At 44.5% G+C, this 26834-nt stretch overlaps 1 protein-coding gene across 4 annotated transcripts in view; it reads right to left on the bottom strand.

Annotated features, from left to right (window-relative positions):
• Nucleotides 1–26834, bottom strand: part of BIN3 (bridging integrator 3) — a 95228-nt gene that overhangs the window by 63189 nt on the left and 5205 nt on the right. The window contains exon 2 of one of the 4 annotated variants that reach the window (XM_056571042.1): nt 12539–12699. The exons of the other annotated variants lie outside the window; for them this stretch is intronic. The gene's annotated coding sequence lies outside the window, so the exon portion shown is untranslated. The remainder of the gene's footprint in view (nt 1–12538; nt 12700–26834) is intronic. 4 annotated transcript variants of the gene reach the window in all.

The following is a 26834-nucleotide window of genomic DNA, read 5'->3' as shown; positions in this document are numbered from 1 at the left end:
GCAACTACAAGGAAGGGGGGTGGTCACGCTGGCTACAAGGGGGGTCCTGCTGTGTACAAGAGGGAGGGGGCCTGCTGTGTACAAGAGAGGGCCTGCTGGCTACAAGGGGGAGAGGGGCTGCTGTCTACAAGGGGGGGACCTGCTGCTAATGTCGGCAGCTATCTATACTCCAGACGTAGAACAGGATATCCGGTTCCCAATGGAGTATAGTAAAATCCAACTTTATTAGAAATCCATAAAAATAGTACGGGTAGGTGAAAAATTATAAGAAAAAATGGGGGGAATAAAAACACAAACGAAACGGCATTTCGTTTGTGTTTTTATTCCCCCCATTTTTTCTAATAATTTTTCACCTACACGTACTATTTTAATGGATTTCTAATAAAGTTGGATTTTACTATACTCCATTGGGAGCCGGATATCCTGTTCTACCTCTGGAGTATAGATAGCTTCCTAACTGACCTTATGCTGATGCTGCCGTGTGTGCAGTTTACGTAGAAGGGGTGAGCTGCTCTATATTACTCTTTTTATACTACCTACAAGGGAATACTACCTACTATTAAAAGGCAATCTTACAGCAGAGTCACCTGCACTAACTTGAATTTATAGTTAGATAGGTCAGGTGACCCAGTTTCTACCACTGCTAACCATGTGAACATCAGCGCAATTGCTCTGGAGACATCGGCCTCTCCGCCAATGCAAATTCCCTGTTCTGCCCAATGGAGAAGAGAGAAATCTTGGCTCATACTACAGCAGCCGCCTCCACTGCACACAACAAGGAACCCACATATACGGTAAGCAGCGCCAGAAACAGTGTCACCCTGGTGTCAGATTCCCTTTAAAATATAAGTACTCGTAATTGGTATCGGCAAGTACTAGAATTAAAGTATCGGTACCCTTAATCTGTCTTTAAAAAAAATGGTATTGGCTATATACCAATATAGGGCTATAATATTGGGTGAGGAATATATCTAAAAATGTGTGCACCAGAATTTTCTATTGTTTGCACAAAAACACTAGCACATGACAGTTATTAAAAACTAGATTTTCACCATGCTCGACAAAGGGCAAGGCTAAGGCTCGGTTCACACTGAGGAATTTCCATCCAGCGGGAGTTTGGGGGAATAGGGCTTGTCTGGCTGCTGGTACTCCCCTGTGATCTGTAGAACGGGGCCCTTTTCTTACCTCGGATCGATACGTCATCTCATCCCCCCTTCCTAGACAAATTGGTGTTTGGAGCAATGGCTTGCTTCGCCAATTACCGGTTAAGACAAGGCATCACTATGGCCGGTAAATACCAGAGGGGGGTCGTTACTCCAGAGATGCAATTTATACCCTAAAATTACCCCCAAAATATCTGAAAATTTATGTTTCAAACCATGCTACCATACTAGTATATGTAGCCCATCTACTGATACGCATCTGTTTTTTTTTTTTACAACATATTGGGGGGGGGGGGGGGGGTTTAGGGTATGAATTACATATGGTGTAAAAGTGTAAAAACTTCAGGACTACTGTAGTCGTAATACAGTGACCAATTAATAGAATTCAGAGATCTGGCGGTGGTTTAATCAAGTTTCTATTTTTTTGCAACTCGTATTTACATCTTTACCAAAAGTTTTACCAAACCGGAGTACCTCTTTAACTATCTACAGAGAATGATCAAGGACAATCAAGAAGAAAGCAAACAAGACAACAGAAAAGACATATCCGCAAAGACTGAACTCCTTCTCTGTGCAAGAACAAACATATCTATCAAGAGATAGGAATTGTTCCCAGGACCATCAGCTCTATTGGCTTTCTGTAACTATATACTCTATGAAGCATCTATATTATACAGTGTATTCACGATACACTTATCACCGCCACCTGGAAATAGATTTTCTATAAACATCACAGCCCATCATACATTCACCTAAGATAACAAGTATACACTTATAGCAGACAGGAAGGGGAACGGGAGATGGTGGAGGAGAACAGGAAGAAGTGCGGGTGTCAGGAACAGACTGAGGTCTAACCACTAATAGATACTTCTATCCCACAGCCTGCCCAACAAAAACACATACTGTATGCCACTGTATCATAGGGAAAACGGGCACCAGCGTAGAGAGCTATCCAGCATCATTATAAGGTGTACATTATCAGTGTATAGCTACACATCATTATATAGTGTATAATATCAGCGGAGAGAGATTATGTATACACTATATAATAAACAGTATCACTGTATAGAGGTACCACAGTGTGGACATTATGATATGTAATGACCCAACGTGTGGACCCGCTGTGCCACAATACTGGTTTGACTTTGGGCCAAACTTGGAAGTGGAGTATAAATGTACCACTAGTTTTCATCCTTCATCCTGCGAAAGCTGGACTCCTGCTACAGTGGAGATATCAAGTTGTTACCAAAAAGAATGGTCCCGGTTAGGTTGTGGCTGGCTAGGCAGGCCAGAAGGCTCTAGCGCCAAGCACCATGGATACAGGCAGATATGACTAGCCGATGCTGTAGGTGGAGGTAGTGTGGCAGAGCTGAGAGGGCTCAGGTACATGCAGGTGATGACAAGCTTGACAAGAAACACCAGCACTGTCGACAATCGATAGTCAGGCACAGGAGGTCAGCAAAGTACAAAAAGGGTCAGGCAGAGGCAGTGTAAGGATATCAGGCACAGGCAGACACAAATCAGCTATAAAGGACTCCGACACCTTTGCTTGTAGTAAGCTACACTATTGCACAGGCACCAGAGGATGGGTGGAGCCTGGCAAGGACTGGTGGGGGGAAAAAAAAAAAAAAAAAAAAAAAAGGAGTTTGAGAGTATGCCCTTTAAGAAGCAGCCGGGGCGCATCAGAAACTGTCACGTCATGTATGTAAGAGGAAGCCTGGAACATGCAGCAAGGAGGGAGAGCAGAATACGTGGCTCGACAAAAGGTAAATGGTGTTGCATTCCACATGCAGACAGGAAACCCACCAACACCACCACCACCTTCTTCTCAGATCTGATGCGGAAGTAGTATTTCTTCAAGAAGCTTGGGGCATGTATACTGCTCAAAAATAAAGGGCACACTTAAACAACACAATGTAACTCCAAGTCAATCACACTACTGTGAAATCACACTGTCCACTCAGGAAGAACACTGATTGACAATCAATTTCACATGCTGTTGTGCAAATGGAACAGACAACAGGTGGACATTATAGGCAATTAGAAAGACCCCCCCCCCCCAATAAAGGAGTGGTTCTACAGGTGGTGACCACATACCACTTCTCCGTTCCTTTGCTTCCTGGCTGATGTTTTGGTCACTTTTGAATGCTGGCGGTGCTTTCACTCTAGTGGTAGCATGAGATGGTGTCTACAACCCACACAAGGGACTCCGGTACTGCAGCTCATCCAGGATGGCACATCAATGGGAGCTGTGGCAAGAAGGTTTGCCGTGTCTGTCAGCGTAGTGTCCAGAGCATGGAGGCACTACCAGGAGACAGGCCAGTACATCAGAAGATGTGAAAGAGGCCCTAGGAGGGACACAACCCAGCAGCAGGACCACTACCTCCGCCTTTGTGCAAGGAGGAGCAGGAACACTGCCAGAGCCCTGTAAAATGACCTCAAGCAGGCCACAAATGTGCATGCGTCCACTCAAACGGTCAGAAACAGACTCCCCAATGACGCCCTGTGCTCTTCACAGATGAAAGCAGGTTCACACTGAGCACGTGACAGAGTCTGGAGATGCCAGGGAGAACATTTTGCTGCCTGCAACATCCTCCAGCATGACTGGTTTGGTGGTGGGTCAGTAATGGTGTGGGGGGGGGGGCATTTCTTTGGGGGGCCACACAGCCCTCCATGTGCTTACCAGAGGTAGCCTGACTGCCATTAGGTACCGAGAGGAGATCCTCAGACCCCTTGTGAGACCATATGCTGGTGTGGTTGGCCCTGGATTCCTCCTAATACAAGACTATGCTGGAGTGTGTCAACAGTTCCTGCAAGAGGAAGGCATTGATGCTATGGACTGGCCCGCCCATTCCCCAGAATCCGATTGAGCACATCTGGGACATCATGTCTCGCTCCATCCTCCAATGCCACGTTGCACCACAGACTGACCAGGCCACCTCATCAGGAGCATGCCCAGGCTTTGTAGGGAGGTCATACGGGCACGTGGAGGCCACACACACTACTGAGCCTCAATTTGACTGGTTTTAAGGACATTACATAAAGTTGGATCAGCCTGTAGTGTGGTTTTCCACTTTGATTTTGAGTGTGACTCCATATCCAGACCTCCATGGGTTGATAAATTTGATTTCCATTAATAATTTTTGAGTGATTTTGTTGTCAGCACATTCAACTATGTAAAGACGAAAGTATTTCATACGATTAGTTCATTCATTCAGATCTAGGATGTGTTATCTTAGTGTTCCCTTTATTTTTTGAGCAGTGTATATTGTTTTCTGGTTCTGAAGCGATTACTTCTGGACAATAGTTCTTCCAATCCACCAGAAAATACTTTTTGTCACCAACTACTTTGCAATCGAGGATATTTTTTACTTCAAATTCAGACTCTCTGTCTGCAGCACCAGATGAAGAGGTTAAAGAAGACTTCAAATATGAGTTGAGGACCAGAAGCTTCAGAAGTGACACATGAAAGCATTTGTAAATATGAAGGGTGAAGGCAGCTGGAGTTTGTAGGAGACTGGGTTTATTCGTTCCAGAACCTCGAAAGGCCGAGGAAACAGAGGAGCAAACTTGTTACAGGGTACCTTTATGTGGGTATTCTGAGAAGAGAGCCACTCCTTATCAACAGGAGAGAAATGAGGAGGTGGTGGTCTTCGTTTGGTATCTGCATTTCTCTTAATACAGGACACCGCTTGAGAGATAGTCCTTTGTCTGTTTCGAGGTACAGAGGAAGTCTCTTTGAAGAGTAAGCAGCAGAAACCCTAAAGCTGCGTTCACACTTGTTCATTATTCAGGAAATATCCTTTCTGCAGACATTGCCTTCTACGGGGACGGCAGTGTTTGTACAGTCCTAGCGCTGACTGATTCACACTCTGAAGCTCTAAAGTCCGTACACAATGTAGAAGGAGGAAGAGTCAGTAGATATTCCAGAATGGTTTATATAGAAGTCTATGGTAAGAGACATACTGATTCATCATGTGAAGGAGAAAAAAAATGTTGCAGGTAGTTCTTCAAGATCTGGTTTACTCGTTCAACCTGTTCATTAGACTGTCTGTTCATTAGACTGTGGGTGGTATCCGAAAGAGAAGACCAACTTGACTACGAGTAGATCACAAAGTGCTCTCCAGAATCTTGACTTGAACTGAACTCTCGATCAGATACAATATGCAGAGGAAGGCCGGTGAGACTGAAGATGTGCTCCAAAAAAAAAAAAAAGATGGGCAAGATGGGTGGCAGAAGGTAGCCCCGGGAATTGGAACAAAGTGGACCATTTTGGAGAATTTGTGCACCACAAGCTTGCATAACAGCTAGCAGAAGACAGGAGATTGGTAATAAAATTCATAGCTTTATGCTGACAGGGCACTTTAGGAATAGGTAATGGTTGAAGCCAAACAGCAGGCTTAGCTCTGGAGATCTTATTGCAGGATCAGACAGTACAGGGGGACGCAAACTCAAAGACATCCATAGTTATGGTAGGCGACCAGTAATACCGAGACAGTAGGCCAAGAGTTTTATGCACTCCAGGGTGAAGAGAGAGAGACAGACAGAGACAGAGAGGGCTCCAGACTCGTGCCCGCACCATACCCGGCAGCCCCCAGCTGATTTCAGTAGCTGGGGGCCGCCACTAATAGTGATCGCCGTGGCTGGCTATTAACCCTTTAGATCCCCGCTATCAAAGCCGACAGTGGCGTCTAAAGGGACATGTAAATGCAAAGGAAAAAAAAAGGTGGAGGATGGCACTTCAGGCTTCTAAACAATCAGGTTCCCTGGAGGTACAGGTGCGATTCCCAGCCAGATCCACTCTCAGCGTTCCATTCTATCCGCTCCTTCCCATACTATTGTACCCGCCTGATTTATGTGACTGAATAAATCCAAGTTTTTTGCATTCCAACTGCGAGTGCCATCCTCTTTTCCTTTCTATTGGAACTAGGACATGTAAATGCTCCCTGGTGGGCTAGTGGGGTGGATCGTCCCCCCTGCAGCGCAATAAGTGTAAAAAAAAAATAAAAAAAAAGAAGTTTAATATTTTAAAAGACACACATTAACCCCTTCCATATTAAACGTTCAACTCCGCCCCATTCATACACACACACATATATATATATATATATATATATATATATATATATATATATATATATATATATATATATATAAAAAACGCAACGTGTGTGTGTGTTCGCGTGTGTATGTATGTATGTATGTTCCACAAAAACTTCCAAACGGCTAAAGATATTAACATGAAACTTGGCACACATGGTACTTATATGTCAACAACAAATATAGGATAGGTGATTTAACCCTTACTCACCCCCATTTCCCAGGGTCGGGGTTTATGTATAACCTCTTCAGGACCCATGACGTATGCATACGCCATCACACCCTGGGTCTTAAGGACCCATGACGTATGCATACGTCATGTCTTTTCCTGGTCTACGCCGCTCACCCGGTGGAGATCGGAAGCGGATCCCTGCTGAAATCCTTCAGCAGGGATCCAGGGCAAACGCCGAGGGGGGCCATGTATGCCCCCCATGTCGGCGATCGCCGCAAATCGCAAGGGAAATCGCCCTTGCGATCTGCGGCGATACCGGGCTGATCGGGTCTCTGGGACCCGACCGCCCGGTAATTTCGCATGATCCCGGCTGTCACAGACAGCCAGGACCATGCTAAAGCATAGGAGCGAGGTGGCAAACCGGCCACCTCCTCCTATACCCTGCGATCTGTCGGTTAGTTAACCGACCAATCGCAGGAGGGGGGGCGGTTACTTCCTCCCGTCCTGCCCGGCCCCTTGAAGTCCGGAGAGGACGGGAGGAAGACCGGAGGATGCGGCGGGGGACGGGGGAGTGCTGGGGACCGGCCCCGGTACTTACCTCGTCCCTGAAGACCCGGATCCCGGCGGGGAAGATGGCGGCGGCGACAGGTGAGTAGATCTTCAGCCGCGGTCGGGCCCTTTACAGCAATGCACGTCGCCGTAAAGCGACATGCATTGCTGTATTGGGATCCTATATACTACAACTCCCAGCATGCCCAGAAAGCCCTTGGCGTCTGGGCATGCTGGGAGTTGCAGTTTTGCAACATCTGGAGGACTACAGTTTGGAGACCACTGTGCCCTTCCAGATGTTGCAAAACTACACATTCTCAGCATGCCCTTACTGTCCAGGCATGCTGGGAGTTGTAGTTCTGTAACATCTGGCCCTTCAGATGTTGCAGAACTACAACTCCCAGCATGCCTGGACAGTTTTGGCATACTGGGAGTTGTAGTTTTGCAACATCTGGAAGGGCACAGATTGGGAACCACTGTATTAGTGGTCTGCAAACTGTAGTCCTCCAGATGTTGCAAACTACAACTCCAAGCATGCTGGGAGTTGTAGTTCGGCAACATCTGGCTCTAAAGATGTTGCCGAACTACTACTCCCAGCATGCCTGAGAATGTTTGGGAGTTGTGGTTTTGCAACAACAGGAGGCACACTGGTTGGGAAACATTGTCTGTTTCCTAACTCAGTGTTTCCCAACCCGTGTGCCTCCAGCTGTTGCAAAACTATAACTACCAGCATGCACTGATAGACTGTGCATGCTGGGAGTTGTAGTTTTGCAACAGCTGGAGGTCCCCCCCTGTGAATGTACAGGGTACTTTCACATGGGCAGGGGCTTACAGTGAGTATCAGGCTGCAAGTTTGCGATGCAGCAAATTTTGCGCGGCAGCTCAAACTCGCAGCGGGAAAATCGCTGTAACCCCCCCTGCCCGTGTGACTGTACCCTAAAAACACTACACTACACTAACACAAAATAAAATAAAAAGTAAAAAACACTACATATACACATACCCCTACACAGCCCCCCTCCCCTCCCCAATAAAAATGAAAAACGTCTGGTACGCCACTGTTTTCAAAATGGAGCCTCCAGCTGTTGCAAAACAACAACTCCCAGTATTGCTGGACAGCCGTTGACTGTCCAGGCATGCTGGGAGTTTTGCAACAGCTGGAGGCACCCTGTTTGGGAATCACTGGCATAGAATACCCCTAAGTCCACCCCAATGCAAATCCCTAATTCAGGCCTCAAATGCACATGGCGCTCTCACTTCGGAGCCCTGTCGTATTTCAAGGCAACAGTTTAGGCTCACATACGGGGTATCGCCGTACTCGGGAGAAATTGCCTTACAAATTTTGGGGGGCTTTTTCTCCTTTCACCCCTTATGAAAAGGTGAAATTGGGGTCTACACCAGCATGTTAGTGTAAAAAAAAAAAATTTTTTACACTAACATGCTGGTGTTGCACTATACTTTTCATTTTGACAAGAGGTAAAAGGGAAAAAAGCCCCCCACAATTTGTAATGCAACTTCTCCAGACTACGGAGATACCCCATATGTGGGCGCAAAGTGCTCTGGGGGCGCACAACAAGGCTCAGAAGGGAGAGTGCACCATGTACATTTGAGGTGATTTGCACAGGGGTGGCTGATTGTTACAGCGGTTTTGACAAACGCAAAAAAAAAAAAAAACCCCATATGTGACCCCATTTCGGAAACTACACCCCTCACGGAATGTAATGAGAGGTGCAGTGAGAATTTACACCCCACTGGTGTCTGACAGATCTTTGGAACAGTGGGCTGCGCAAATTAAAAATTTTGTACAGCCCACTGTTCCAAAGATCTGACAGACACCAGTGGGGGGTAAATGCTCATTGTACCCCTTGTTACGTTCCTCAAGGGGTCTAGTTTCCAAAATGGTATGCCATGTGGGGGTTATTTTGCTGTCCTGGCACCATTTAGGCTTCCTAAATGAGACATGCCCCCGAGCAAAATTTGCTCTCAAAAAGCCAAATATGACTCCTTCTCTTCTGAGCATTGTAGTTCGCCCATAGTGCACTTCATGTCAACTTATGGGGTACCTCCATACTCAGAAGAGATGGGGTTACAAATTTTGGGTGCTATTTTCTGCTATTAACCCTTGCAAAAATGTGAAATTTGGGGGGAAGCACACATTTTATTGAAATTTTTTAACATTTTTTTTACATATGCAAAAGTCGTGAAAGACCTGTGGGGTATTAAGGCTCACTTTATTCCTTGTTACGTTCCTCAAGGGGTCTAGTTTCCAAAATGGTATGCCATGTGGGTATTTTTTGCTGTTCTGGCACCATAGGGGCTTCCTATATGGGACATGCCCCCCAAAAACCATTTCAGAAAAACGTACGCTCCAAAATCCCCTTGTCGCTCCTTCCCTTCTGAGCCCTCTACTGCGCCCGCTGAACACTTTACATAGACATATGAGGTATGTGCTTAGTCGAGAGAAATTGGGCTACAAATAGAAGTATACATTTTCTCCTTTTACCCCTTGTAAAAATTCAAAAATTGGGTCTACAAGAACATGCGAGTGTAAAAAATGGAAATTGTGAATTTTCTCCTTCACTTTGCTGCTATTCCTGTGAAACACCTAAAGGGTTAAAATGCTGACTGAATGTCATTTTGAATATTTTGGGGGGTGCAGTTTTTATAATGGGGTCATTTGTGGGGTATTTCTAAGATGAAGACCCTTCAAATCCACTTCAAACCTGAACTGGTCCCTGAAAAATTGTGATTTTGGAAATTTTGTGAAAAATTGGAAAATTGCTGCTGAACTTTGAAGCCCTCTGGTGTCTTCCAAAAGTAAAAACTCGTCAATTTTATGATGCAAACATAAAGTAGACATATTGTATATGTGAATAAAATAAAATAATATTTGGAATATCCATTTTCATTACAAGCAGAGAGCTTCAAAGTTAGAAAAATGCAAAATTTTCAAATTTTTCATCAAATTTTGGGATTTTTCACCAAGAAAGGATGCAAGTTACCAAAAATTTTTACCACTAAGTTAAAGTAGAATATGTCACGAAAAAACAATCTCGGAATCAGAATGATAACTTAAAGCATTCCAAAGTTATTAATGTTTAAAGTGACAGTGGTCAGATGTGCAAAAAATGGCCGGGTCCTAAGGTGTAAAATGGCTGGGTCCTTAAGGGGTTAAAGTCCCACACAACTCTATGGGAAATATATGTTACTGCATAACTTCCAAACGGCTGGAGATATTTTGATAATACTTGGTCACATGTTACTTATATGTCCACTTAAAATATAGGATAGTTAATTTAACCCTTAACTACCCCCATTTGTGAGTGTTGGGGGTTTTGTTTAAAGTCCCATGCAAATCAATGGGAAATGTATGTTCTCACATAACTTCTGTACGGCTGGAGATATTTCAATACCTGGTACACATATTACGGGTCGGGACAGGAGGACGGGACGACGAGACGGGAGGAAGGGACGGGACAGGAGGAAGGGACGGGACAGGAGGAAGGGACGGGACAGGAGGACGGGACGGGACAGGAGGACGGGACGGGACAGGAGGACGGGACGGGACAGGAGGACGGGACGGGACAGGAGGACGGGACGGGACAGGAGGACGGGACAGGAGGACGGGACGGGACAGGAGGACGGGACAGGAGGACGGGACAGGAGGACGGGACAGGAGGACGGGACAGGAGGACGGGACAGGAGGACGGGACAGGAGGACGGGACAGGAGGACGGGACAGGAGGACGGGACAGGAGGACGGGACAGGAGGACGGGACAGGAGGACGGGACATGACAACAATATATGGGGATGGGATTTGAAGTCAAAAGCTTCCTCCTCTGTTGATTTTCCTCCCCAACAAGGATTAGGAAGGAAAAACCGGGCAACGCCGGGTACTCAGTTGTATATATTATTATATATAATGTTATATTTTAATAGTTCGGACAATTACGCATGCGGCGATACCAAATATGTTTACATTTTTTTTATTATGTTTTATATATAACATAATAAAAAAAATGTAAACATATTTGGTATCGCCGCATGCGTAATTGTCCGAACTATTAAAATATAACATTATATATCCCGTACGGTAAATTATGTAAATGTAAAAAAAAAAAAAAAAGAAAGAAATAACATTTTTTATAACATCCCAGAAAAAAGTAAAGAAGCTAAGGTTATGGCGCAAAAAAAAGCCCTCTTGAAGCCTGGTATATGGAAAAAAAAAATTAAAGTTACAGGGGGTCAAAAAAGGCAATTAAAAAAAAAATCCTTATTTCTGTATTTTTTTTTAATTAGTAAAATGTGATGGAAACTATACAAATTTCGTATAGTTGTGATCAGAAAAGTATCAAAATAACATGTTAGTTTCACCACAAGGTAAATGGTAGAGATAGCTAGAGATGAGTAAAGTTACAGTGATTCCATTTGTCACGAACTTCTCGGTTCGGCGGTTGCTTACTTTAGCCTGCATATATTAGTTCAGCTTTCATCTGCTCCGGTTGGCTGGAAAAAGGAGGATAAAGTCCTAGCAGACTCTCCTAGGACTGTATACACCTTTTCCCGCCCACTGGAGCACCTGAAAGCTGAACTAATTTATGCAGGCTAAAGTCATCACTGTAACTTCGCTCATCTCTAGAGATATTGCTCATTATACAATATGTACATCAGTAGGGCTGCAATGATTAATCGATATTATCGATAAAAAATCGATAAAAGGAAATTGTTGTCGACGATTTCAATCATAGATTAACCTGTTAGGGGGAGTGGTCAAGTAACATAATATACCTACTATTGTTACTACTTTCCCTGCATTTTAGCCCCTCAGTCTCCCATTTTGAACATGCTGCTGGCCTGCAATATCTGCGACTTAGCTCCAGCAGGTCTGGAGTGCAGTCTGGAAGCCAGTGCAGCCTCCTTGTCCTCGGTGCCTCTGGTGACAAGAAACCTGTGGTCCTGACATCACGGGAGCCCCCCTGTGGGTCCAGAAGCTCCGTCTTCATTCTGTGCAGTGACAGGTCTTCCTGGTGCAGAGAGAACGGCAGTCACTAAGGTCTGTAGACTGCTTCTTCTCCCCTGCAACAAGGTTCAAGTGTTAACCCTCCAGGTGCTGTCCCCTATCTTTTCCCCCTGTTAACTCTTCCCAATGCGGTGTTCACTTACTTGGGTCCTCCCGTTAACCCTTCCCAGGCCCCCTAACCTTTCCCCCCCATCTGATTAATTGAACCAATAATTTGCTACTAATCGATTTTACAATAATCGTAAGTTGCAGCCATATATTATATAAATCTCCATGCAAAGCTCACTTTTTTTTTAAAGCACACTCGCTTTTTGTCCTAACACAACCTTGACAACCATTTGCCAACCAAGGAAGAAGACGTCCGGGTGGCACCAGACAGTCACATCTCTCCATTCTCCGCTCACAAGTTTAGTCCTCGTTTTCCTTCGCCAAACTTTTCTTCCCGATAATCGGGATGTGCCCGCATGCTGGCATCGATGGATCTTTGGCAGCAGAGGATAATTAAAAAGAAAAAATAATTATGAAAAAACATACCAGCTCTGCACATGGCAACCAGCTTCCCCTCAGCCAATGGGGTGGCAGCGTGGCTGGACGGCTTTTTGGAGGCTGGCGATGCATCGGTATATTTAGAAGGCCTGACTCACAGCTTGTTTACAGTACAGATCTCCAGATGGACTCGTGGAAAGCACAATCCACTGCAGGGAAAATATACAGATATATTACTGCTTTTTAACATCTCGAGATGCAGCCTCTGTTAACCCTTTTCCTGCTCTCTCAGTTCTTCACATAGTGCTGAAATACCATGACTACACAATAAACCAGGCGCTTCGTGTTAAACGCCTTACAGCGATCCGCAGACCCAGCTCAGGAGACTCGCAGCCTGATCACGAGTAGCCAACAATGTGGCATCCGTGACAGTTGTGGCCCAAATATCAGCCCCGGATTCTGAAGGCCAGTCAAAGTCTCATCTACATGGGGATAAGATTACCACCCCATACCAGTCCATTAATAAACCCCCCTCCAAATCTAAGGCAGTGTACTAATAGAAATGGTCCGTGCGGCTTCTCCACGGAAATTCTTGGCATCTACAATCGTGCAATCTGTTCCCAGAGCAGAGGATATAGCAGCTTGTGGATTTTTTATAATGTATGGATAATCACAGCATCTTACAGGAAAGAGCCCAAGGGCTCGGAAAACTCCATTAATCTGGCAAGCGCTGGACTATTAGAAGTCAGAGCAGAGATTCAGGCCAGGGACTCATCTACCAGGTCCTGTCCGTACCCTCTATGCTCCCCTCACAGCTTGGAAAGAGTAGTGTTCACTATGGTCTTTACGAGCACTATTGGCCATACCCATTAGATTACTGTTGCTAAAGCCCAACAATTTCCCCAGGATCAGCAGACTAATGTGTATGGCGTAAAGATATGAGGGAGAAAAGAATCATGTAAGTTGGATTTCAACTCATCCAATCTTTTTGTTCCTAGGTAGGTACACTATCGCCAGAGGTCTGGCAGTGGTTTAAGTTAGGCTGGGTTCACACCACATTTTTCAAATACGGTTACCGTATACAGTTTTCCGCTAAAAAACGTATGGCAAAAACCGTATGACTCCAAATTAAAACGTATACGTTTTTTTCCCCCTATACGGTTCCAAAACGTACGTACGGTTCTATCCGTTTGCATCAGTTTTTGCCAACGGTTTTGCTATTTTGCTGGAATTAGTTTTCCAGCAATTTAATAAAGTTACTATTGAAATTCCAATCTGCGCATGTGTCAACTCCAAAAACGGATTACAAAAACCGTGTAGAACAGTATTCTGAAATTCTGTGTACGGTTCTCATAGACAACAATGTTAAAAGAACCCCATACGGTTCGCATACGGTTTTCCAACCGGAGGCAAAACCGTATCCGAGGCAAAACAGATGCAACCGTACACAACATTTGGAATACGGTTTACAATGCATTCTCTATGCATACGGTCGTATACGTTTTTTTGCGGAAAACCGTATTTGAAAAACGTGGTGTGAACCCAGCCTTAGCCTCCCCAATAACAAAAAGATTGGGTATTTAAAATTCAATATAACCAACCCAAAGCTTCTCTTTTCCAAAATCACTTTTTGTGAGCGAGTCCCACTGAAATTGGCAGGTTCAGTAATTTTTATTTTTATTATGTATGGGAGCATTCCGTTCCTGTTAAAAACACATGCACGCTCTGCTAAACCAAGCATGCAAGCGTATGAGAATGGGAAAAAAAAAAGGGGATCAGGTAGAATACCAGTTGGCCAATAGGATCATTCATTCATGGAGCTTTATGGTAAGGGCAGGGGAAATAACTGTTTTGGTAGAAAGCCATTTTATTTGTATGTGCAACTTTATGGTTTTGATCTAAAGGAACCATTGCTGCATAGAGAATACACTTAATAACAAAAAATAAAAAAATAAAGTGTAAAAAAGAGGAGTAGTATATGCGAGAGAATTACCCTACTGAAGAATACCAGCATGAAGCCCTGCGGTGAGGGGCAAAACATGGAGGCCACAGGATTGCCTACACATATCGCTGAGATGTTGTTTCCCCATAGTAGTGATACAAGTGGCACTAACGTATGTGATGGCTTCCCAGATTATTACATCAGCGGCTGGGGTAGTGTTTCTCTTCACAGCAAAGGCAGGATTGAAGCTTTCATCACGGGGCCTTTATACTCAAACCAGATCGGTGTTGGATTCCAAATATAACCTGGATTCATCTTTGAAGGAAAACTGTCATACATTTTCTCCTGCACTATCCACAGGTACCGATGGATAGTGTGGGAGACCCTGAACATTTTGAGTCCTACCTTGCCCGGATGCGCTGCGCCGTTCGCACGTTATAGCAGTTTTTCTGTATATTTAAATTAGCTGCTAACTGGCACGGGCGGGGGTTACTGCCTTCTTCTGGCACTGTGTCGTAACCGCCGCACGGCCCGCAGCACCGCCCAGCTAATGAATCTCTATATATATAACTCAACGTGTGTGTGTATGTTCCACAAAAACTTCCAAACTGCTAAAGATATTAACATGAAACTTGGCACACATGTTACTTATATGTCAACAACAAACATAGGCTAGGTGATTTAACCCTTAATTACCCCCATTTGCCAGGGGCGGGGTTTATGTTTAAAGTCCTATACAAGTCTATGGGAAATATATGTTACTGCATAACTTCTAAGCGGCTGGAGATATTTCGATAATACTTGGTCACATGTTACTTATATGTCCACTTAAAATATAGGATAGTTAATTTAACCCTTAACTACCCCCATTTGTGAGTGTCGGGGGTTTTGTTTAAAGTCCCATGCAACTCAATGGGAAATGTATGTTCTCACATAACTTCTGTACGGCTGGAGATATTTAAATACCTGGTACACATATTACAGGTTGGGATGGGAGGTCGGGATGACAAGACGAGATGTGAGGATGGGATATGAGGTTGGGATATGATGACGGGATAGGAGGTCAGGATATGAGGACAGGATATGGGGTTGGGATATGACAATATAGGAGGACGGAATATGAAGTCAAAAGCTTCCTTCTTTGATTATTTTCCTCCCCAACAAGGATTAGGAATGAAAAACCGGGCAACGCCGGGTATTCAGCTAGTATTCATATAATGTCTTACACTCTCCTTCTCATCCCGGCCGGCTCATCACTGTGCATGTGAGGGATTTCCTACTATACTTGGAAGCGGTCTTCAGTGCTGCTTTATTATATTGCTAATTATACTGCTTCTGGGCATAGTATGAAATCCCGCCCATGCGCAGTATCGGCCGGGATGAGAAGGAAAGTGTAAGACATTATATGAATATTCATTAGCTGGGCGGTGCTGCGGGCCGGGCGGCGGTTACGTCACAGTGCCAGAAGAAGGCAGTAACCCCGCCCATGCCAGTTAGCAGCTTATTTAAATATACAGAAAAACTTCTATAACGGGCGAACGGCGCAGCGCATCCGGGCAAGGTAGGACTCAAAATGTTCAGCGTCTCCCACACTATCCATCGGTACCTGTGGATAGTGCGGGAGAAAACATATGACAGCTTTCCTTTAAAGACTTTACGTTTTGGTCTCTACCAGTCCAGGTTTATCGTTCACACCCCTACAAAACACAGGCAGTGATGGTTGGCAGTCAGTCAATGGCAGAACATGTAATGGGTGCCAGGAGACCAAAATTCCTTCTGAGAAGCTCATGGAAATGGTCCAGGCACAGACCGGAAGGGTGTAATGAAGGGTACACCTGTGACTAGATGGTGGACTGCAGGGGTGTGGAAATGAAAAAAAAAAAAAAAAAACTACTTGTCCAAGGGACTAAAGCGGAACACAATCTACTTGTCCCCCAAGAAAATCCACTTGTCCTGGTAGATAAGATAATTTCAACCAAAATAGTACGATCCCCCCCCCACTAGACCACCAGGGATGGGTAAAAGATCCCTTTAGACACTGCTGTCAACTTAGACAGCGGTGATCTAATGGTTTAATAGCGGACACGGTGATCGCAGCATGCCAGGCTATTAGCGGCGGGAGAGCTGTAGCTCGCTCCTTTTACACCCGAGGCAAGCCCAGAAGATTGCCCCCCCCCCCATCTGACCCCTATAACTCCAATTTTTCAATATACAGGGATGAGGGTAATCTTGTGTGACATGATCTGTAGTTTTTATCAGAACTTTTATTAGGAAAGGGGCTTATTCACACATATACGCACTTCTTAAAATATTTTAATCACTATTTTTCAGTCTTCATAGGGACTTATATATGGAGTCTTTTGCTTTGAAAACACTGAACGCTGCTGTGTTACTGGGGGGGGGGGGGGGGGGTTCTGCTTCTCCAGTTTATGTGATGCATTTTATTTACTCTAATTATGTGTCAGAAAATGCTGGAAGTTGCATTTAGTTACTAGATAACTACAACACCCAGCATGCCCTGATGCAGCCTATGGTTGTGTGGGTGTTGCAGCATGTTGCACTGTATAGTAGTACAGTTAAGGTTATTGTGTAACATGCTGGGAGTTGTAGTTTTGGTTTGTGTCAGCTGCAGAGCCATAGGCTGTGTCAAGGAATACTGGGAATTGTAGTTAGTAACTACAAAACCCAGCATGCCTTGATGCAGCCTATGGCTCTGCAGCTGACCCAAACCAAAACTACCAACTCCCGGCATGTTACACTTTATAGTTTTACAGTTTAGGTTACGGAAGTTGTAGTTTTGGTTCGGGCGTGTTTGCGTGCATCCTTGGGGCTCTTGGTCGGCGGGCGAGTATGAAGGGGCTGGATTCTAGAGGGTGCAATTTAGTGCGGGTGGCCAGAAGCCACAAAAAATAAATAAAATTATAAAGCACAACTGGCAGCAGCACTTGTCAGTCCGCCCCTGTACAAAACATACCTTAATCATCTCCTGCAGATGTGCGATCTCGGGCTCTGCCCTCTCTCCTGAGATCCCCTCACACCGGCTGGGGGGCTCTGAGCAGCGGCCCCCGGCTACTGAAATCAGCTGGGGGCCGCCACTGCCCCCTCCATACACCCTAAGCGCCGGTGTGAGGTGCAGACTTGCATCGGCTCCTGCACCTCACACCGGCATTAAAGAAAAATAAGGGAGAAGACGGTCTGTCCCTGCTTGCCCGATACAGGGCTAAATCTATAAAAAAAAAAATCACCAGCCCGGTGCCCAAAACTACTTGCCCCAGGCGTCGGGCGATAGGGGTTTACTAAGGATAGAAGTTGTCAAACCAATCTAATTTGCTTTTATGAAGAAGTGAGTAGAAGCCTTGACAGAGGAATGGCTGTGGATATAGTGTTTCTGGATTTTGACAAAGCGTTTGATACTGTCCCTCACAGACGTCTGACAGGTAAGTTAAGGTCTTTGGGTTTGGAAATTTTAGTTTGTAACTGGATTGAACACTGGCTCATGGATCGTACCCAGAGAGTGGTGGTCAATGATTCGTACTCTGATTGGTCCCCGGTTATTAGTGGTGTACCCCAAGGTTCAGTACTGGGCCCGCTGCTGTTTAATTTATTTATCAATGATATAGAGGATGGTATTAACAGCTCTGTTTCTATCTATCAGATGACACCAAGCTTTGTAGCACGGTACAGTCTATAGAGGATGTGCATAAGTTACAAGATGACTTGGATAGACTAAGTGTCTGGGCATCCACTTGGCAAATGAGGTTCAATGTGGATAAATGTAAAGTTATGCATCTGGGTACTAATAACCTGCATGCATCGTATGTCTTAGGGGGGATTAAACTGTCAGAGTCACTGGTAGAGAAGGATCTGGGTGTACTTGTAGATCACAGACTACAGAATAGCATGCAATGTCAGGCTGCTGCTTCCAAAGCCGGCAGGATATTGTCATGTATAAAAAGAGGCATGGACTCAAGGGACAGGGACATAATACTCCCCCTTTATAAAGCATTGGTACGGCCTCACCTGGAATATGCTGTTCAGTTTTGGTCGCCTGTTCATAAAAGGGACACTATGGAGCTGGAGAGGGTGCAGAGACGCGCGACTAAACTAATATGGGGCATGGAACATCTTAGCTATGAGGAGCGATTAAAGGAGTTACAATTGTTTAGTCTTGAGAAGAGACGTTTAAGGGGGGATATGATAAACGTATATAAGTATATAAATGGCCCATACAAAAAATATGGAGAAAAACTGTTCCAGGTTAAACCCCCCCAAAGGACGAGGGGGCACTCCCTCCGTCTGGAGAAGAAAAAGTTTAGTCTAAAGGGGCGACACGCCTTCTTTACCACGAGGACTGTGAATTTATGGAACGGTCTACCTCAGGAACTGGTCACAGCAGGAACAATTAACAGCTTAAAAACAGAGTTAGATACATTCCTGGAACAAAATAACATTAATGCTTATGCAGAATTATAAAACGACATCCCTTTCCCTTATTCCCTTACACCCTTCACTTCAATACCCTGGTTGGACTTGATGGACGTATGTCTTTTTTCAACCATACTAACTATGTAACTATGATTTCCACATCCCTGTTGGACTAGAACACTGTGGGAGCTACTCATGCTGATCGGCGGATCAAACTATCCTCTGTACTGGTGGTTTGTCCGGAGCCTGTTCAGAGAGTGAGAGTGTGAGTGTGTGAGTGAGAGAGTGTGAGTGAGAGAGTGTGAGTGAGAGAGTGTGAGTGAGAGAGTGAGTGTGAGTGTGTGTGTGTGTTCTTATGTAACCACTGCTCCCCACTTCTCCTAACAACGTGGTCAGAACAGTCTAGAGAGCTGATAATTTAAAGCAATGTTTATATTAGATAAATACATGTACAGAAGTAAAGAAGCTGTGTAATTTATAAAGCATGCTTCTTATTAAAACTGAGACATTCCCCACCATTCTCTTTTCTTACAGCTTTGTCACAGTATTTTGTCACTGATACAGGGAACAAAACGCACAAACCTTGCGTGCGCAAAACATAGATTTGGATAATAGAAAAACATGACACATTTCAATATGGCCTGTGTTTGTAATCGCAAATGGAAGCCAATGAAGTACATTAATTCTGACAGTGCTCGAAAATACGGGGCGACTCCAGAAGGATGGTGCAAAATCATAGCCTTGGTATTACTAACAGAAAACATAACACAAAATCTACACACTATAAATGTTACAAGTGATTTCCATTGGTGACACGGCAGATGTCTAGGTGGTGGTCCAGTTCTGTCCAGACGTGGCCAGCAGATCGGACATGGACTCCACTGTCTCAGTGGTGTGTTGTCTCAGGTCATTCAGATTCTGGGGCCGAGGGTGCAGATACACTGAGCCTTGATGAAGCTCCACAGAAGGAAGTTGCAGGGTGTTAGATTTGGCAAATGTGGAGGCCAGTGCAATATAAGTGAATTATTGTTTCCGATATGGCTGATGAAAAGTTCTGGTAGAGCTTCATTCAGGTATTGGCAAACATCTAAATGTTAATGTGGACAATCCTGCTGATCTGCCGAGCATAGTATGTGGCATAAACCATTCCTTTTTATCAGTATCCTCGACAAAAATGAAGGGAATGTTGACTTTGCGATGGCTCACTGCACAGAACAGATTTACAAGAGGCCAGTTCCTCATGTGCTCGATAATGGTACATTGTTCTTCTGAACTCCTAAATTCTCACTTTAAAAGGTGATTTACCTTCCCACTGAGGTGACAAGTCGCCTCATTGCTGAGCACCAGCCTGTTAGCAAATTCACCCTCTTCTAATTGGCCCGGCAGGTCAATGCAAAAGTAATTTATCAAAACCTGTGCAGAGGAAAAATGGAGCAGTTGCCCATAGCAACCAGATTGCTTCTTACATTAAAAAAAAAAAAAAAAAAAGTTGCAATCCTCTTTATAGGTTTACATAAATCTGCCTTGTAGTGCTGTGGCTTTTTGTCCGGTTTCACCTCTGTATGGCTTACAACGCAGAAGTTTTCGTAAGATATGCCAATACCATGGTTTGTGACACCTGTAGTTCCATACTAGTCAGCCTGACCAGCTTTCTAGGACTGCACTACACGGCTCAAATCCTGTTTATTGTCATTTCTGAAGTCTTTGGGTGGCCCAGACTTTTCCCAAGACAAACACCCAGTGGTCTCTTCGCCAAACATGAAATGCAGCTTCTATGAGGAGCACATTTACCAGATTTATCCTGCACAGTCACAACAGACCCCGTTCTTCCAAATACCAAACACGTAAAAAGCTCTTTCTTGCTTCAATATCACCATCCTAGGTCCCACTATGCAGCGCATTTCACATCAGACTTATGAAAACGAAAGCCGTACTGTGATTGGTTGTGATGGGCAACTAATTCAGTTTTGCTTTGATTTTTGATCACAGGCCATTAACCACTAATGTTACTATACCTACAAGCCTTTACTTTTGCCCCATGCTTTTTAAATCTCCCAGTAAGGTTAGAGTATAGAGGCAAAAACAGATGGGTAAACTTTCCTTCTGGAGAGATCTCAGGCTTGGCAAAAGTCCCAGTTAGGGTATGTTCACATGGCGGAATTCTGCCATAATTTACCGTATTGTGAAATGTGATTCCATAGTCCCACTCAGACAGTAGAATTTCTACTTTCGGCATCCCACAAAAATATAAGACCAGTCTTATGGTTTGTGGAATTCCATTGTGGAATCCCATTAAAATCAATGGGGCTTGAACTTATGCGGAATTCTGGGACTTGCAGAAATTCTGCTGTGTAAACATACCCTTATTCACACAGTTTGGAATTTCTGCTATTCCACTCAAATTCTGCACAGAAAAGCAGACTGCAGTTTTCCCGCAGTTTTGTAGAAGTTGAACAGAATTTGGGCGAAATATCTGTGCTTTCAAAAAACTTCAATGGGCAGTAAATGTTGCGGAATCCACGGCAGAATAATTCCGTGGACATTCAGACATGTAAACATGGCCTTAGATTCTAAAAACTATAGTTGAAATTAAAACTGACATTTAGGGGGAACAACCTGAAAAGGTGGTGTGATTGAGCTACCGTACTTAACAAATTCTTGTAATAATAATAAAAAAAAAAAAAAAAAAAACACACATAAAAACAGTATTAACCATTCACAATAGTTGATGGAAACAGCTCTGCTCCTCCAATTCCCCATGCAATAACCCCTACACGAGTCACAGAGCATGACAACAACACTCTCCCATTGAGTCCCCTCCAGATTGCAGGTTCCTATGGGCCACATGGTTTGCTATAAAACATATCCCTGAATGCTGTTAACAGCACCTTAGACAAGATTGTGGCTTTCATAATCATATACTGAAAATCCAATTTATTAAAAAACAAAAAATAAAACAAATCCTCGAAAATCTGCAAAATAGCATTTTTCACCCAATTTTATTTCCACCCTCTTTCCAGAATAATAAAAACTTGGCTTTAAGAAATATAATTTGTAAAAAGCACCTAAAAACATCTACAATCAAATCAAATAATCAAACAGATTATGGTCTTCGTGTCACTAGCAAAGAATGGTTTCCTGCCCTGTGACCAGCGACAACTCCAGTCCCGGCAGCGGTCACTGGTCACTGTTTTAAGATGGTCCCAGCGAGACTGCAGATCTTCAACAAGCAGCCGGCACCATGGCAACTTTAAATCAGTTACCAGTGACGGCTGTCTGGACATCTTTACCCCACCTCCCCCTCTGATCCCGTGCTTATTTTTTTGTTTGTTCTTGTCCGCTTACCTGGCCTGCGCGCTCCGGCAGGCTCAGGTTCTGGTGACATCTGGGGCTGACTGCACACTGACGAGTGACGTCCTCTGCACGGCCTCAGGGACATCACTCGCCCAAGGCGCAGTCAGCCCCAGACGTCGCCAGAACCTGAGCCTGCTGGAGTGCGCAGGCCAGGTAAGGGGACAACATTCAAAAAACAAGCAGGGTATCAGAAGGGGAGGTGGAGAGAAAGATGTGGTACATGGGGGAAAGATGTGCAGAAAAGGGGTAATCATTAAAGGGGAACTCCGGTGGAAACAAGTAGAAAGCAAATGTTTTCAAATCAACTGGTGCCTGAAAGTTACAAAGATTTGTAAATTACTTCTATTAAAAAAATCTTAATCCTTCCAGTACCTATTAGCTGCTGTATAAAACAGAAATTTGTGAATGTCTTTTCTGTCTGACAACGGTGCTCTCTGCTGACACCTCTGTCCGCGTCAGGAACTGTCCAGATTAGAATCATATCCCCCATAGAAAACTTCTCCTGCTCTGGACAGTTCCTGACATGGACAGAGGTGTCAGTAGAGAGCACTGTTGTCAGACAGAAAATAACTTCACAAATTTCTCTGTTCTCTGTAGTATATCTGCAGTATTCAGCAGCTGACAAGTACTAGAAGGGTTAAGATTTTTTAATAGAAGTGATTTACAAATCTGTTTAACTTTCTTGCACCAGTTGATTTGAAATTTTTTTTTTTCCACTGGAGTTTCCCTTTAAGGCGAAATATGTGTAGCATAAGAGATCAGTGAGGGGAATGATGTGTGGCACAGAGGCTGATAAAGAGGGAGCTTCCAAGTAATTTATTAAAATTTTATTGTTGTGCTTTCGTTTTTTCCTCCTCGCCTTCTAAAAATCATAAAAATTACATGTTTTCTATATTCTGCAGGTCAATGCGATCAAACTGATACCCATGATTACGTATTTTTCTATTATTGTACCGCTTTAAAAAAAATAAAAAAAATCACAAACTTTTTAACCAAATTAGTATGTTTAAAATCCTTCTATTTTGAGGACTTATAACTTTTTCAATTTTCCGTCTTAGCGGCAGTATGAGGGCTAATTTTTTGCACCATGATCTGTACTTTTTATTGATACCACATTTGTGATTATGAAACTTAATTTTTTCATAATTTTTTTTTTTTTAAATAAAATTGACAAAAGCAGCAATTTTGGAGTTTTTCCTTTTTTAACGTTCACGGATCACTAACATTGTATTTTAATAGTTCGGACATTTACGCAAGTGGCGATACCAAATATGTTCATTTATTAAAATTTTTTTTTTTTTTTTTTACAGCAATCACTTGGTTGCTAATACTGTTCAGTGCTATGTATAGGGCATAGCACTGATCAGTATTATCAGCGAACATCTGCTCTGGTCTGCTGGAAGGCAGATCAGTGCAGAAGACGCCGGGAAGGCAGCGGCAGTGGCAGGTGAGGGGGCCTCTGTCCGCCATATTAGCTGGTCTGATGCTCGCGACTGTGCCACGGGAGATCAGATCATCCGAAACTGTATCTGTATTAATCAAGGCATCTGAGGGGTTAATGGTGGATATCCGCGCGATAGCAGATATCGGCCATTACCGGCGGGTCCCTGGCAGCAGCTGGGACCTGCCGTGCATGACCCGAGCATCGCTCCGATGCTCGTGGTCACGTATAGGACGTATATGTACGTCCTGGTGCGCGAAGTATCGCCGCACAAGGACGTACATTTGTGGTCGTTAAGGGGTTAAAATAAGGGTGCATGTTATTTGCCGATAAATACAGTAAATACATTTTTTTTTTTATTATTATTATTTTCCTGCATGGTTCCCCCACTGCCCCCCTGTCATCCCAAAGGTGTCCGATCCTGGATGAGCAGCGCTTTCAGCTTTCATTCTGACAAGCAGTTTATCCCCAGTTAACCCATCACTGACAATAGAGGAGATGAAAGCAAGAAGCGCTGATCGGTGCACACTGGGCACTGTAGGGACAGCTGTATTGCCACTCTCTTACATTCATGGGCCAGGTTGGGTGCATTACTCTGCCTTGTCCAGTGTGTTAGCAACATGCCAAGCTGTCGAGAGGATCTGGACATTTCGAATGAATGGGATTTTCTACAAGCCATAAAATATTGGGAGTATTGGGGATTGTTTTTTTTTTTTTTTAATTGTTTGTGCCTCCACATAGCCCAGTAAGTAGATAAGTAACAAGCCCTCAAGCCTTTCAGGTTGACGCTGCCAGAAACAGGGACATGATGATGATCTGGTATGGGTGAATGTAGCACAAGGTGAGTCAGGGCTCAGAAGAGCGAGGGAGGAGGGAACTTTGCATGGATTCTGTTTGCAGAACATACTTGGCTGTATAAGATATTTTTCTCTAGGAGCTGGAGGGTGGCCAAAAATACCCAAGAATGGGCTGTGCAGAGAGTTCTGAGCTGTCAAAGCTATGTAACTCTTGTGCTGCCAGGAAACGCACATCTCCAGGCATGTACTAGGGCCCATACTATCTGCACAGTATATTATACAACTCCGATCATTCCTATTTTCCGGGGGGGGGGGGGGGTCTCAGGTGTGAATTGTGAATGATTTCAGCAGGCATCCCGATCCGGTCCCCAACCGGCTAGCGGCGGGGACCGGAATTCCCACGGGCGTATCCATATGCACTCAGTCCTTAACCTCTTAAGGACCAATGACGTTGTGGAACGTCATGGCACCCTGGGCTTTAAGGACCAATGACGTCCCACAACGTCATGGCGTTTTCCGGTCCCTGCCGCTCGCCGGGCAGAGATCGGAACGGCATGCCTGCTGAAATAATTCAGCAGGCATGCCGTGCAAATGCCTAGGGGGGTCCCGGGACCCCCGCATGTCGGCGATCGCAGAAAATCGCATGTCAATTCAGACATGCGATTTTCTCCTATTCCGGGCTGATCGGGTCTCTGGTGACCCGATCACCCGGAAAATAGGGATGCCCGGATCTGTCAGTGACAGGCCCCAGCATCCTGCAGGGTAGGAGGGAGGTCGCAATGCTGATTCTGACCAATGGCAGAGCAGGACGGTGGGTTGCCATGGAAACCCCTGTCTGCCCACCCCTGGATGTCAGGCAGAACGGGGAGGGAGAACATGGAGGCCGGTACCTGGAGGAGAAGACTCGTGGGGCCCGGCAATCATCGCAGATATTCACCTGGATCCCGGCGGGAATCGACGATTGGGGGGAGAAATGAAACTGAAAGTAAAGTGATTTTTACTGTGGCAACCACTAGGAAGGACAAACTGCAACTCCCAGCATGCCCAGACAGCCAAAGGCTGTCTGGGCATGCTGGGAGTTGTAGTTTTGCAACATCTGGAGGGTCACAGTTTGGGGACCACTGTTACAGTGGTGCCCTAACTGTAGCCCTCCAGATGTTGCCAAACTACAACTCTCAGCATGCCTAGACTGCCCAGGCATGCTGGGAGTTGTAGTTCTGTAACATCTGTCCCTTCAGATTTTGCAATTTTCATGAAATTTTTGAAAATTGCTGCTCTAATTTGAAGCCCTCAAATTTTTTCAAAAAGTTAAAATATGTCCATTTTATGATGCCAACATAAAGTGGACATATTGTATTTGTGAATAAAAATAAAATTTATTTGGAATATCCATTTTCTTTACAAGCAGAGAGCTTCAAAGTTAGAAAAATGCTAAATTTTAAAAATTTTCATGAAATTTTGGAATTTTTCACCAACAAAGGATGCAAGTAACGCCAAAAATTTACCACCAAAATAAAGTAGAATATGTCACGAAAAAACAATCTCAGAATCAGAATATTCGGTAAAAGCATCTTAGAGTTATTAATGCTTAAAGTGACGGTGGTCAGATGTGCAAAAAACGCTCTGGTCCTAAGGTGTAAAATGGCCTGGTCCTTAAGGGGTTAAGGACTATAAAACGGGGGCGTATGGATACGCCTGTCGTCCTTAACAGGTTAAAGAGTACCTCTCATGATCTTGTTACATTTTATAATCCTTCCAGTTCACTGCCCAATCATGATAAACCATCCCCTGCCTTTATTTTTATTATTTGTTAGTTTTCTACCTTGCTATTGCTCTGTATTTTCTGCTCAGTCAGATTCACAGACTGGGAAGGGGCGTTCCCTAGCAGGCGTGACATCATCTGAAGCCATACAGGGGAGAACTTCCTCCCTCACTCTGCTACACACAGCCCAGGGAAGTTCAGTGTGAGATGAGCTATGATAAGGTGTAATCACAGGGGTCCCGCTGCTGGGGACCCCCCCGATCTCTCCTGCAGCCCCCCCAAGTCATCAGCTGTACGGAGCCAAGTTTGCTCCGTGGCTGATGATTCACAATATAAGGGCCGCCGGTTTGTGACGTCACGGCCCTGCCCCCTTAATGCAAGTCTATGGGAGGGGATGTGATTGTGGCCACGCCCCTCCCATAGACTTGCATTAAAGGGCTGGGCGTGATGTCACGAGGGGCGATTCCGTGATGTCATGATACTCCGACTCCGTTAGTCATTAGCCATGGAGCAAACTAAGCTCCATACAGCTGATGACTCAGGGGGCTACAGGAGAGATTGTGGTGGTCCCCAGCAGTGGGACCACCACGATCAGACATCTTATCCCCTATCCTTGGATAGGG

The sequence above is a fragment of the Hyla sarda genome, chromosome 4, assembly GCF_029499605.1.
Source record: "Hyla sarda isolate aHylSar1 chromosome 4, aHylSar1.hap1, whole genome shotgun sequence".
NCBI lineage: Eukaryota > Metazoa > Chordata > Amphibia > Anura > Hylidae > Hyla > Hyla sarda.
The sequence above is the reverse complement of the archived record's forward strand: the minus strand, read 5'-3'. Positions and strand labels throughout refer to the sequence as shown.